The 13,000-nt window shown below is 42.1% G+C and overlaps 1 protein-coding gene across 1 annotated transcript in view; it reads right to left on the bottom strand.

Annotated features, from left to right (window-relative positions):
• Positions 1 to 12,364, bottom strand: part of ABCA13 (ATP binding cassette subfamily A member 13) — a 2,470,580-nt gene extending 2,458,216 nt beyond the window's left edge. The window contains exons 1-2 of the mRNA XM_078686273.1: positions 12,233 to 12,364; positions 7,955 to 7,983 (exon numbers count right to left, since the gene is read on the bottom strand). The gene's annotated coding sequence lies outside the window, so the exon portion shown is untranslated. The remainder of the gene's footprint in view (positions 1 to 7,954; positions 7,984 to 12,232) is intronic.
• Between the last annotated feature and the right edge of the window lie 636 nt (positions 12,365 to 13,000).

Here is a 13,000-nt window from a genome sequence, read left to right as displayed (position 1 = left end):
TCGAGCACTAGTTAAGTGCTGTGTCTTGGTCCTATTTAGTAATGTGTCTACTGCATGCGGGACCATCACGATTAGTGTATTATTCATTACTAGACCAGCAGACTGTCGAATAGAAACAGCTGCTGCTGCTGTGGCCCTTAAACAACTCTGCGATGCTCGCGCTACCGGATCCAAAGTGGCCGAAAAATAGGCGCATGGCCGCTGTCTATCTCCAAATAACTGAGTCAGCACAGACAATGCACAGCCTTCCTTCTCGTGGACATACAATGTGAAAGGCTTACTGTAGTTGGGGGTACCTAACACAGGAGCCGAACATAATGCTGTGCGTAATTCGAAAAAACTTTTCTGACACTCTTCAGACCAAGGAATGGGATTGGGTGTATTTTTACACGTTAATGCCACCAAGGATTTGGCCATAACGAAAAATGTGGAATCCACTGTCTACAGTACGATGTAATGCCCAAGAAAGCACGCACTTCTCTCTGTGTTCTTGGCACACTCAATTTCGCTATTGCCTGAATTCTTTCTGGGGTCAGTTTCCTCCCCTCCTTCGATAAGAGGTGGCCTAAGTAGGTCACTTCTTGTCGGCAATATTGAAGCTTGGAAAGTGACACCTTGTGATGCAGATCACACAGATGACGCAACAATGTCAATGTGGCCTTTTTACAAATTTTCTCATTATCTGCAGCAATGAGCAAATCGTCCACATACTGCACAAGAGTGGCACCTTTAGGCAAAACGATCGTGTCAAGCTGAGTTTTCAGAGCTTGACTGTATATTGAGGGGCTTTCACAGTAGCCTTGAGGAGCGCGTTTAAAGCGGAAGCTTCGACCTCCTAAACTAAAGGAAAAAATGTCCCTGCTCTCCTCAGCAATTGGGATGCTGAAGAAAGCATTCTTTAGGTCAATCACTGAAAACCATGAAGCAGAAGCTGGAATCATAGTCAATAATGTGGTAATGTCGGGGACAACTGGGAATTGTGGCACGACTATCTTATTTACTTCTCGAAGATCAATCACGAATCTGTACACAGGTGGCTGAGAAGGGTCAGTTCGTTTTAAAACAGGCAGAACAGGACTATTGCAAACATTGCCTCGTGTTTCCTCAATCACATCCTTTTCAATCAATTCGTAAACGATCGCTAGCAAAGCTTTTTCACCCTCATTAGATATTCTGTATTGGGGAATTCGTGGCATTTTAACATTCGACTTCAATGTTACAACATATGGTGGAATTTCTAAAAGACCTACATCATTAGGACCAGTAGCCCAAAGAATATCTGGGAGAAGTGACAATTCCACTGGAAGTGCATCTCTCGACAAATACATGGGAGAAACCACTTTCTTACCTAAAGTGAGTTGTACTCCTGAAGGAGAACAATACAAAGTCGCATACATTCGTTTTAGCAAATCTAATCCTAGCAAATGTTCACCACAAACTGTTGTCAGAATAAGGGGTGCTTCGAATTCACAAGGACCAACAGAAAGAGATAAAGGGTCAGAAATCGGATTTCTAACTGGGGCGCCAGAAAAACCTACAGAAACGTTCATTTCGCCAGACAAAGGTGCGCCAGGGAGTTTGGAGTGCATAATAGAACTCTTTGTAGCACCAGTATCCAACAGAAAAGGTTCTGACACACCTGATGTAATCACCTCAACGTAAGGTCCACTCTGATCTACTGGAACTGAAACAACTCCCTCTCTTTGTCTATGGCTGTCCTAGCAATCATCATTCTCCCACTGCTCATTTTCTGTGTAATAATCTTCAACGTAGTATTGAGCGGTCCTGTCAGATACGTTATTTTGCTGATCAAACCTGTTCATAGAGTTTTGTGGTGGAAGGGGACGTGTGTCCTGAGGGGCGTTTCCACGCCCTCTACCTCTAGGTGCTTGCTGACTGCCACGACCTCTTACACCAGAAACTCCATTTGCACGTTGTGACAGGGCAGGACAATTATACTTGTAATGACCCTCTTGTTTGCAATATAAACACTGGTTGGGACCTACACGGGGTTGAGTGTAATCGAATCTTTGCGAGTTTCTCTGATACTGTTGAGGCTGCTGAAAAGTATTTTGGTAGTGATTCTGGCCATTATTATGTTGATTACCACCACCACGTGGCGGATAGGCTTGCTGTAGCAAAACCTTCGTTTTGAGTTCTCTAGTTTTCTTTTCTACTTTATCTTTCTCATCTTTGTCTCTATTTTCGTAATATTGCGCAGTGGCCAATATCTGGGCGGAAGATGAGACTGCCCAAGAACTTTCTGAATCTTTTAATTTTTTAAACAATTCTGGAAGCAGATTGTGCACGAATTTATCGACAAACAATCTCTGACCACCTTCTGTGGTCATATCTTGACCGCTGTGGTCAATGAATGTTTCTTCAAATCTGGTGAAGAAATCTGAAACGGTTTCTTCTTTCTTTTGCTTGCATGCAGACAACTTATCCCAATTTACGCGTATTGCAGGCATTATTGTTTTCATGTAATCTACTATTTTACCAGGGAGTTCTGCTATCAAAGGCTCAGGCTTGGCACCACCAACTTGGCGGGCATCTGCAGCAGTAATATTAGCCCACGTGTCACCTAATTCCTGGTCATGATCAACATGACGAATTTTACCCCATAAAGGCTGTGGAACAACATTCCCAAATAGCATATCGATATCGGCTAAATTCATTATACATGACCCAGCAGTTTGTGACAACTCTTTATAGTACCCTGCAGGATTTTTACGCGGATCTGGTAACGTTTGTTTGAGTGCTAAAACTTCAGCTCGCTTCCATGGGACATGTACCCATACACGCTGGAAGTGTGGCAAAACAGGTGGGACAGCAGTCGCGTCACCCTCTCTCCACTGTGGGGGAACTTCTCTCATAGGGTATTGTCGTGCCTTTTTCCTACTGGATGTATTACATTCAGATGGTGACCCAGAACTGTTTCCCTTACTCCGATATGATAATAACATTTCAACTGCCTTTTCCACATCTGGACCTACAATCATACCTTCTCCGAACTTAAACCGTACACGACACATTTCTTGTGGGATGCATTCTTGATCATTGTCTTCTAAATCCTCCCAAAGAAAAACACACATCTGTTCGAAAACATATCTCTGTGTCGCTGCTTCCCATTGATGGAAGACTTCCATGACAGACTGTACATCATATTTTGCAGTGTCCATAACCCATTTCCGAGCTAAACTATTCAGGGAATCTCTCTCTTGATAATCAGGCAGTTGACTTCGCAACTATCTTCTTCCTATGTTAGGGGTCGTAGCAGGCGACCCGAAAAGAGGTAAAAGAAGATTGGTAACAGTGCTGGCCATTTTCTGCCGAATGGAAGGTGAAACTGAAGGACAAACAGATGGAAAAACGGGGTGAGATAAGGCGGGGGTAGAGATAGCAGAAGAGGTATCAGGGAAAATAGAGGTGGTACTAGGCAGAATCGTAGAGGGAGCATTAGGAGATGTAAAAAGTACAGTAGGCAAAATCGTAGAAAACACAGGTGAAACAGAAGTGGTCGGTGGGCCTGGAGGAGGCTGCACCGAAGAAGTAGGAGCCAGCTGAAGAACAGCTGGTGGGTGCTGTGGAAGAGCAGGAGGTGCAGCTTGTGCAACTAAAGGTTGCGGGGGTGCTGTGGCATTCTGCGCGGTACACAGACATAATATCGACTCCAAAATATCGTTTGGACATAATATCGACTCCAAAATATCGTTTGGAGAAAATATCGACAGGACAGAATATCGACAGCCAAAATATCGTTTTTAAGGTAAGTGAAGTAATATCGTTTTTAAGGTAAGTGAAGTAATATCGTTTTTATTTTTAGGGTTCAGGGTCAGTTTTGGGTTTTTGGGTAAAGGGGTATTTTTAGGGTTCAGGGTCAGTTTTGGGTTTTTGGGTAAAGGGGTATTTTTAGGGTTCAGGGTCAGTTTTGGGTTTTTGGGTAAAGGGGTATTTTTAGGGTTCAGGGTCAGTTTTGGGTTTTTGGGTAAAGGGGTATTTTTAGGGTTCAGGGTCAGTTTTCAGTTTTTGGGCAAAGGGGTATTTTTAGGGTTCAGGGTCAGTTTTCAGTTTTTGGGTAAAGGGGTATTTTTAGGGTTCAGGGTCAGTTTTCAGTTTTTGGGTAAAGGGGTATTTTTAGGGTTCAGGGTCAGTTTTCAGTTTTTGGGTAAAGGGGTATTTTTGGGGTTCAGGGTCAGTTTTCAGTTTTTGGGTATTATTTTATTATATTTTATTACTATATATATATGTTTAATAAATATGAAATAAAAAATATTTATTTAACTTTCATTAATTATTTAATTATTATAAGTTAATTTAAGTCATTTTAAGTATATTTTAGTAATTAATTATTAATATTAATTTAATTTAACACTGTTTTTAGTAAATACGATATTTTTTTACAACTATATTTTTGTAAACGATATTTTTAACTCGATATTTTTGTACTTACCTGTTTGTAGATAGAAACTCGATATTTTGACTGTCGATATTTTCTCAACGATATTTTTGATGGTCGATATTCTGTCCGTCGATATTCTTTCAGTGATCCATTCTGCGCATAGGGGGGTGGTGAATTTAGTAAATGCGACATTAATGGGTCTTTTTCACGCTCTTTTGCTGCCTCTTGCTGAAGAGACGGCAAAACTGGATAACACTTATCTATTGCCATTTTACGTTGCCTGTGCAACTGCTCATTCATCTGCTCTTCTTCATTATCTTTAAACTGCACAGCAGCTTGCATTACTGAAAGTCCCCCTTCTCTCTTATTTTTCTTAGCTAATTTAATTTCTTTTTGTTTGGCTTCTTTGAGCCATAAGCGGAAAGAGTCAAACATCGCCGGCCGGGCTTTCTTTTTGAAGAGTTTAACTTCAAGGTTGTCTACGATTTCAGAATCAAAGCTACCATATTGGGGCCATTTTAAAACACCATCTTTCCTAGTGTATTTAATCCATACTTCGTTGTAAGTGATGGGGCCTACCCCATGTTTTACATATAGCTCGTAAGTCGGAGTTCCAACTGGAGGAACCGGACATGAGTCCTCCAATCGGGAGTCCCTATTATTACCACCAAGACAAAATAAATTCCCAAGTCTAAGACTAGGCATCCTCGCTCTCTAGTCTAGTTCCAAACTTCAAAGGATTATCGATTACGATATTTCTCGTGAATACACGAGTCCTTCGGTTATGGTGCTTGCAAGTACCAATACAAAACCTTTTGTATCCCAAAGATACCACAAAGTAAGTCCAACTAAGGACTGGGAGACGCTCCACTTATACTTAACTGAAAATATCGATGACGTCACCAGAAGACTCGTCTCAGTGTTTCGCTCTACCAAAAACTTCAAGGGTCCAAATCAGGGCGATAGCCAGGGCAGCAGTCCTTGTAGCCGTCGGGAAGCGGGGAACCTCGCAGCAAAGACCTTCGGACCACGTCGACATGCAGGGGTCGATGAGGTGGTTGGCCGTCCTCCGGAATTTCCACACGAAGCTCCTCACGATCTTCTGGCTGACTGGTACCACTGGAATCGCCCCAAACGTTGGGCGCCAACTGAGGTACTGGGTTTTTAAGAACCGGCACAGAACCGGTAACCTAGCGGTGCCAGGGAATCAACACCCAGAGACCTCGGGTTCTCCTGATCCAGACCTACAGAAACTTCAGAGTCTTCTAGGTGAAGTCAAAGATTAGTTTATTGGCAGCAAACAAGGTAACAGGTGTCCTAGAAGTACAATACGGGTATGTTCTCAGGAGACTGCACACTTTCATGAAGTCAGGCTTCTCTTCTTATACACAGTTTTAGGCCCTAGGCAAAACATTCTTTGTTGTAAAGCAAATAGTTAACATATTCTGGTTCAAAGAAAAAGCAGAGTCATGATGACATGTCCATATTTCACTTCATGCTGCCGACAACAAATCATTTGGCAAGGACCAACATTTCATCAGATAACACTGGACCCCTAATAAAAACGGGCACCTCCCCACCATAAAGTAAGTGAAGCAAAGGAGTGGAGAAAGATGTGAGCGAGATATGGCAGGTGTGCGCGCTGAAATGGTTTTATGGCTGGTTGAGCCTAGATGCTATCTTGCTCGGCCACTGGGAGGGAACTGACCTAACGAGTTCGGCCTGGGGCAATGGTTCTAACTTGTACTGAGGTCAGGGAAAAGTCGATTAAGGAGTATGTGTCCTTGTGGAATCAAATTCAACTGGATTAAGGCCTATGTAAAGGGCAACATATAAATGGGAGCCAAGGGTTCAGAATGTAAATGACGATTTCGAGGTGAAATCGTCACTCGAACACGCCGAAAATACATGTACATGATGTACTCGTCATTCTCGGTCTTTTGATACCAAATTCGTCATATTTCGACGAAGTTTTATTTCTCGAGTCCCGAACTTATTATATGTATCCAGATTTTCAGAACCACAGTGTGCTGCCAACTTACAGGCCGGCTCACAGCCATCTGTAACCTCAGAAATATTCACTTCAAGTACCTGCATCAGGTCTATTATTCTCCCATGCAGCTTTATAAATGTGGTCTGGGAGAATCTATGAAATACGTGAGGTGTGGGGATGCAGATGCAGATTTTTACCATGTTGCCTGGGTGTGCAATGGTGTGTTTGCGTATTGGACTTCTGTGACTCGCATCCTGTCAGATATGGTGTTGGAAACGGTGAGTTGTACGCCTGAATTGTTCCTGCTGGGATATGTAAAACAGTGAAACCAGCTAGTAGACGCATTGCGGCGATCGCCACTTTATTTGCAAAACGAGCAGTGGCCCAGCACTGGGGATCTAGGTCGGTGCCCACTATCAAACAGTGGCTCCGGGACCTAGTTTACTGTAAGGATAAATTGAAGGTGTACGAGGAGGAGCTGCCTGAGTCCTCCCGCCCTAAGGATTTCTGGGCACCTGTTACGTCCTATTTGCTGTCCAACCCTGATGTACTTTGAATGTCACAAATCAAGATATGGGTTCTTTTCTCTATCATCCTTGGATTGCCCCTGTATGGGGCAGTGTTATGTAACTGGTTTCCACCTGGCAGGCGGATGTTAGGACACTTTCATTTGGGGCCTGCCTTTCTTTTATAGTTCAGTTCTTCGGCATACAGACCATGTGCAGTTATGTTTTCGAGCAGAAGTGGCTCTCTTACGGATTATGGCTGGGAGAGGGTTGGGGGTGGGACGGGTTGTTGGGTTTCTTTGAGATTTTGTGTACAAATTATGCAATATATTGTCTGGATGTCTACCGTACATGACCTGTTTGAAACCAATAAATAGATTTTTTTTAAAAAGAAGTTCATCATGGCATCCTAAATAGTCTTTCAACAACATTTCGTCTTCTGGAAAACCATCTATTTGCCAGTTCAATTTCTATTCAATCATTTATTCTGTGTTACTTAGAGGTATACCACATTCTCAAGAAGATTTTGAGAGTGGTTTGGACCAAAATGTGTTCTTGTGGAAACTGTCTCTAGTCCCTTCGTGCCTTGAGATATGTCTTCACTTCCCATTCGTCTTATTCACTGCGCAAATGTAACTTTATTGCTCCCATTTTGAGCCTAGCTGCTAATCTCTACAAGTATTCCTCTCTTTTGCGATTTTAAGCTTTTCAGACTGACTCTGTCTCACCCCATACACCAGACAATATAACCTTCTGAAGAAGTGAAAACAGGGTTGCGACCTAGCTCCATATCTTCAGGACCCCATGTTTCTACTTCTGAGACTTTTTTTTCTTTAAATGATTATCATCTGGTGTGCAAGAGCAATTGGTTCAGTGGCAGCACACCGTGGCTACAATTCACATAAATCGTACATTTATAATTCTTCTGTTGCACTTATATGTATGCAGAATGTATAACTGTTTGTAAATGTACATTTGCAATGTATAATTAATGGCTTCCATACAACAGTAATATGTACTTGATTTATTAAATATACAAAGTGTGCTACTTACTGTTGTGCGAAGTGAACCATTGGATGACCCTGGAAGAGACAGATATTAACACAGATTATTTTCAATTTTGCTACTATTATCATATTTTAAAACTGTCACCCGTGTTATAAACATTAAACAAATGCAATAACAATGTGTGGAAAGAAGTGGAAAGACAATGCAACAATCACGAAATCTGTTACACAAGTTCAAGTAGTTGAGTGCAAGTGACATATTCATCATTGCACACCAATGGATACAAACATACTGGCGGCTGGTGAAATGTGGAAATGGTGGGAGCAAACTGTGAATTTGCTCTGGTGACGTTTCCAAGATCAGTTTGAGAGTCACAGTGTTCCTCCAAGAATAATGTTAAAAACTTATGTAAAAGGTGCATTTTCCAGCACAATTTATTTAATAAATGGAACAAAAGCCAAAGTTTAATCAGTTATTTTCAAATGAAACTTACAAGTTAAGTGGCCTTAACTCCCCAGGTTTCCAGACTCAATGAAAAAAGACTAGGTGTTGGTCTAACCGCTAGGAAACATTTAGTTAATTGAGGCCTCTTTCCTCAATGCTCATACATCTCTGGCTGACAGGCTGGGACATTGAGAATAATGGGAGTTGGTAAGATATGGAGTTAGAAAACTGTCAGTGTTCACACTTTTACTTGTCCATTCAATTCAATAGGGCCAGATATCAGACTTAAGAGGTAAGCAGGTAATAAATAATTATTGCTGTGCATACTTTCACTGTTCCCATTCAATTCAAGAATGTCAGAAAAAGTATTTGTGCCTGATTAGGAGTGGGCTAGATATTTATTTCAACTGTGCAAGCCATTGTTTGTCCAGCATTCAGAATTCTAACGTGTGTGGGGTTTATTACATCCCTGTAAATAACGGGTATGATAAAGTATTTACTCTTCCTTAAATTTCAGCAGGTCAAACCTAACAGATTTTAACAGGACAAAAGGGTACAATTAATTAACTATAATTCGCGACCCACCGTACACAGTGTTGTCATCAATGATGTCATTTCAGGTGATAAGGTGATATTCTCAATGAAGTCATAGAAGATCTCGTAAATGATTAATATCTAAGGAGTTTAGCAGTGCATGGTGAGGGCACGATTCATAGTTACTTTAGGGCACAAGTTATAGTTACTTGAGATAGCTATAATTGCTAAATTTCATTGGCTATATTCACTTAAAAAAGTATGTTTACCTGACATTTTCGCCTGACTATAATGTCCCTCTAACCTTTGGTTTTATCATTGAATTTCTAAGGTTTTTTCAAATGTAACATATTATTACAATACCTAACAATAACGTCACTTTGTTTTTTTCATTTTCCCATACCTATAAATCTCTCCTCTGCAACGAAGGATTTGGTAACCAGTCCCGTTGGGTACCCACTCCCACCCTGTGCACAGGCAAAAGCCAGTACATAGCCTCTATAACAATTTTTTCTGCTGTGCCAGGGGTACTTTAGATCGGTTTGTGAGCTTGGGCCCTCAGCCAGCTTGTGAGCGTGATTTACAGGAAATGTGAAAAGGGGGTTTCTGGACCCAAAGTCAGAATGGAGGACACATAGACCATTTGCTGAATACATGTTGTGACCCTGCAGTACATGAAAAACACATCCACTCCTCTTTTTAACTTATTACCAACCACACCCATAACTAGAAGTGCCACCTGAGGGTGGCATATCAGGACAGTGGAGAACACAGGGCTGTGTAAGTAAAATAAAACCCCAATGTATTGCACAAGGCAGTGTACTCTTTTTTCCTGTTCCCAACAGAAGCACCATGAAACACGAGGAGGGCCCAACAATATATTTATAAATGTTAGCAAGTTTTCATATTAGTGTGCCTCAAAGCTCTGCATGTGTGATCCTCAGAATAAGCAGGGCTATAACTCCATATATTACTTAAATAGGCGCTTGCCGGGGAGAGACAAGATAAAAAGGAATATCAAATATTCTGTGATAGCCCTGACGAGCACAGTGGAGTAAGCGCTATCTAGGTGTAATTTATATGTTAGCATTCAACTATGCACTATCGAAGGAGCATAATTTAGTGTTCCACTCCTTTATATTCAACATATACACTCAATGTGTGTTTAACGCTATTAATCAGTGTGCATTATATTAACCAAGTGTATGGCTATATTTACCTTAAGCAGAAGCCATCAGTTTATCTAGTTGAATTATAATTAGTATATCCACATTTAATTGAACAATGTATACCTTCTTTAAATACAATCAGTGTATTTTGCTAACTCTATTTGCTTAGAAGTAATTTTGACTTAACATTGGCTCGACTTGTAACCAGGCCTGAATAATTTGAATTTCATTTTATTAAACGCTTTGCCAGGCTCTTGTTTTTGTCTGTTATGCAGGTGTCTTATTGTTTGCCTCGTTAGCTAGAATAGTCTTAGTGTATACAGTACTAGACTAATAGGTAGCTGAAACGTGCTTGGAAGATGGCTTCAGTCATGGAGATTGATACAGTAGTAGAGAGCTTCTCATCCCAGACAGACCGGACTGATGTTACATCCAAGACTGTGCAGCATTGTATCGCTTTGTTAAGAACTGGTAAACTAAGGAGTTTACCTACTCCCAGAGAACACTGTCGCCAGACTAGTCCGCTTGGTGGAAACTGATATGGAGAATCTTCCAAAAGTTACTTCCCTGCTTTTGATGATGCTTTTAGAATAGTTTAGAGCAGATTCTGTCCTGAATTCGTTGAGAGTAGACCCCCTTCTTAACTCTGCTGATTTATCCTGCACAGAGTGTTGAGCTTCATTTCTCCGCTGAACCTTAAATTTGGTTTAGAATTTGCTGCCACCTTCCTTATAGAAATCCCCTTTCCACTTTTGATGCTTTACTTCGATTAGGGAAGCTCCCTTATGCAGCATTTATATTTGGTATTTTGCCTCCCCTGTGTAATTATATTTTGCATCCTTTTTACTCATACAAATTTCGATTGTATAATCATTTCATATGTATGCTTATATGATATTTTTACGCAACCTTTCCTGACCAGTTTGGATTGTGATTTGACCAAACTTCTAATAAAGCCCACATAGTTTGGACATCATCCTCTCTGCCATTTCTGTGGAGCCACATCGGTTTCACTGTACTTGAAATGTATTGCTGATGCTAGCTCCTTTCTTATGCTTCAAGCCGACAATCAAAGGTCCAGTCGATCAGTGGCAATTCCTAATTGATGATTATACTAAGTGATTGAGATACAAGGATCCCTGCTCCGTCACTATTCAGAGTCACAAAGTAGCTGTGTGACCATGTATGGGCACTGGGTAGAAGCAAATTCAAAGTTCTAAAATCAACATCTGACCCCTTTGAGGCATTGTCCATTTCACAGGGTTACATCTGTCTGCAAGCGCAGGCAAAATGTGCCTATCCATGGCAGTGAGACACACAGAAACTGAGCTCTGGTCTGCAACGCCTGCATATCGACGGAGTGGTCTGTGGTGTGTTTAACAATCTCCATTTGCTAAGCAGCCTAGGAGAATGGAGGTTTGTCCATGTTTTCTGTATCCTACCACCCTTTGAGGGGAAGCCTGTGGGCTGCCGCACGCTCTTGACTTCACCAACCACCAATAAGAATCCCAGGCCCCCACCGACCATCTCCCTAACTCCGAATGCAACAAACCCACGCACCGCAAACCAGACCGGGCTGGTCGTCATGGAGAGTCATGGCGATCCTCCCCATGGTGATGCAGTCTGCACTCCCATGTGCAGGGGCCAAGGAGGGTCTCAGGATCCCTCCCAGCCCGCCCTGTACCTATTGCATTGCGGCTCTCTGTGGCTCATTAAGATTTACAGGAAGGATCCTTCAGAATAATCACCTTGTTTGAACCGGAAGTGCATAAAATGGTGTAACCCTGAGGTTTCACGCTGTTTCCAAGACGTGTGCTTCCAATACAGTTTCCGAAAATGGTTCCTTTTCTCCATCCCTTGTTGTCAACAGAGCAGTGAACCGTTCACACACTCAAAAAATGCCTTTTTCTGTGGGTGTGCAAAAAGGGGGTTCGACGTGTGTGTAGTGTAGGTGTGAACAAAGCCACTGCTGCCTCGTGAATGTACACAACGTGCAGTTCTGCTTGCGGCACAGTTGCTTTGCTATTCAAACATATGCGAACAAAAGAAAGGTTTACTGTTGTGGATTTGAACAACTTCCTTGTGTCACAATATCCTTACAATGAGGCAATGCAGCGTTACGAAGCGAACCACCAACAACCACATGTTTAGAAAGTAGTTGAAAAGCTCTGCTTACCAGCGGGGCTCAGGTCATTCTCCCATAAGTTCTGCAGGGCTGTGGCTTTTGTGGTAATGTCCAGAATGCCCTGGGCCAGGTCTTGCAGTTCTCTCAGGAAGGCCTCTTCATTTGCAAGTGGGTTGTCCTGGCCGGTTTCCGATGTGGCGGCGCTGCCATAGAAAAGAAAATCAGGCTTGTTTAATTGAACAGGCACGAGGGTTTCAGAGTACAGTAACATGTATCGCGTTTATTGCTATATATGATATATATTGTCCGCCTGCTGTACTTTATTGCCATTAAAAGTCAATGGCGCGTACATGCTATTATAAAACCCAAGCATGGGAGATTAATTACTAGCATCCGTGACTTCGACTGCATTGAGGGCCTCATTTATAAGGCCCCTTGCGCCTCCGGAACGTCACTTTTTGTGACGTTCCATGGGGCAGAAGCCTGCGTGATATTTATCAGGCAGCACTAAACCACTTTTTTTGGCTTCATTAATGCTGCCATAAATTTCAGTCCCTTTAACGCAGTGTTCTGCGTTAGAGGGGCGTGCAATGGGTGTTGCTGGGGGTGTTCCAACATCCATGGCCTTTTGACACTGCCCCAAATCTACGAGAAATCGTAAATCTGAGGTAGCGCCTAAAGCTTACGCCTCCCCAGGGGAGGTGTAAGGGAGGCACAACGAGGAGAAATATCTTTATTTCTCCTCGTTTTTCCTTGTTCAATGTGTGCTACATTCTGCAGCACACACAGAAAGAGGAAAAACCCCCTTGTGATTATTTT

The sequence above is a fragment of the Lissotriton helveticus genome, chromosome 4_1 (assembly GCF_964261635.1).
Source record: "Lissotriton helveticus chromosome 4_1, aLisHel1.1, whole genome shotgun sequence".
Lineage (NCBI taxonomy): Eukaryota > Metazoa > Chordata > Amphibia > Caudata > Salamandridae > Lissotriton > Lissotriton helveticus.
The sequence above is the reverse complement of the archived record's forward strand: the minus strand, read 5'-3'. Positions and strand labels throughout refer to the sequence as shown.